The sequence below is a fragment of the Callospermophilus lateralis genome, chromosome X (assembly GCF_048772815.1).
Source record: "Callospermophilus lateralis isolate mCalLat2 chromosome X, mCalLat2.hap1, whole genome shotgun sequence".
NCBI lineage: Eukaryota > Metazoa > Chordata > Mammalia > Rodentia > Sciuridae > Callospermophilus > Callospermophilus lateralis.
Genome location: NC_135325.1, coordinates 48,118,513 through 48,119,940, shown reverse-complemented (window position 1 = coordinate 48,119,940; position 1,428 = coordinate 48,118,513). Strand labels below are relative to the sequence as shown.

At 34.8% G+C, this 1,428-nt stretch overlaps 1 non-coding gene across 1 annotated transcript; it reads right to left on the bottom strand.

The window, feature by feature from the left end:
* Positions 1–820: 820 nt before the first annotated feature.
* On the bottom strand, positions 821–927 carry LOC143639555 (U6 spliceosomal RNA). The gene has a single exon (XR_013154709.1). It is a non-coding gene; the product is annotated as a U6 spliceosomal RNA (small nuclear RNA).
* Positions 928–1,428: the final 501 nt, after the last annotated feature.

The following is a 1,428-nucleotide window of genomic DNA, read 5'->3' as shown; positions in this document are numbered from 1 at the left end:
AACTAAGGGAAGGCCCTCATCATTTTATGTCTAAATTACTGTAGTAGCCTCCTTCAGACTTTCACCTTTTTGGTCAGTCATTGTGACCATAATTATTCTCACTTCTTTTTTCCTAAATCCCCACCAACCACTTTCTACTATGTCAAGTAAAATACCCTCTGCCCAACTTTCAAGGTCCCTACCCTACCTTATAAACTTATTTCTCTATATCAGTGATTCTTTCTCCATTATTCTAAACCAGTGGTTTTCAAACTTAATTATGAATCAAAATCATTTGGAAGGCATGTTAAAATAGTTTGATGCCCTCCCTCTGGAGTTCTGATTAGTTGCTGGGTGTTGCTGATGCTGCTGGTCTAAGGACAACTCTTAAAGAAGTGTAGCCCTACATTGTCTGTCTCCTTGACTTAGTTTTCAGTTATTTTGTTTTCTGTCAATTCTATTAAACCATTCTTTCTTTTCATATCCATCTATTCTTCCCGAGCCCCACATGCTCCTCTATGTCCATCTATCTTATTTTCTTTGCCTGGAATGTTTTCTCCTCCATTAGCACTAAGATCTTATTTAATCCAGTTCAAGACCCTATTAATGTTTCTATTCTTTGGGCTACCATTGTTTGATATACTTTGCATTTCACAGTCTAATTCTTATGTGTTATTTTTTCTTATTTCATACATGTGACTTGTATTTTCAAAAATCTATTTTTTGGTACTTAAATATTTTAATAGTGTATTTTTATTTTCAATTGACATATAGTAATCATAAATATTTATAAGGTACACTGTTGACATTTCAATAAATATAATTCAATTTGCAGTGATCAGGATAATTGGCATATCTATCACCTCAGACATTTATCATTACACAGGGGTCATGCTAATCTTCTCTGTATCACTCCTATCTTAGTATCTGTACTGCTGAAGTGAGCATAATAATGTAAACATTTTATGGCAGGAAATTACATTTTGTTCTCCCTGTACCCCCCCCACTACAGTCTAGCACTAGAGTGAATACATATGTTAAATAATCATTTAACTGATTGATTTTTTTGTGGTCAGGTCATCCATTTTGATTGTAAGATCATATGCTTTTCATTCTGTCCATAATTTGACTCTGAAAAAGGTAAGAATTGCAGAGGTCCAACTTCTGCCTTTAGCTTTACACAGAGAAGTCACTACAACTTACATGCCTACGCTGTGAATATTGCCTGTCATCTTTCCAAATTTGTGTCTGTCTTAATGCACTCAGAATTACAGGGCAATGATTATTATAGAAGATTCTACATAGAACAACGTTCATGATTGCAGCCTTGTACTTAATGGCAAATGGTAGCTGATTGTTTTGTTCTACCTAAGAGTGAGGGAGTATGCACTAAAAAACAATTTGATGCTGACTGCTGCTTCTGAAGCTTTGTTATACTTCAAGTGCCTC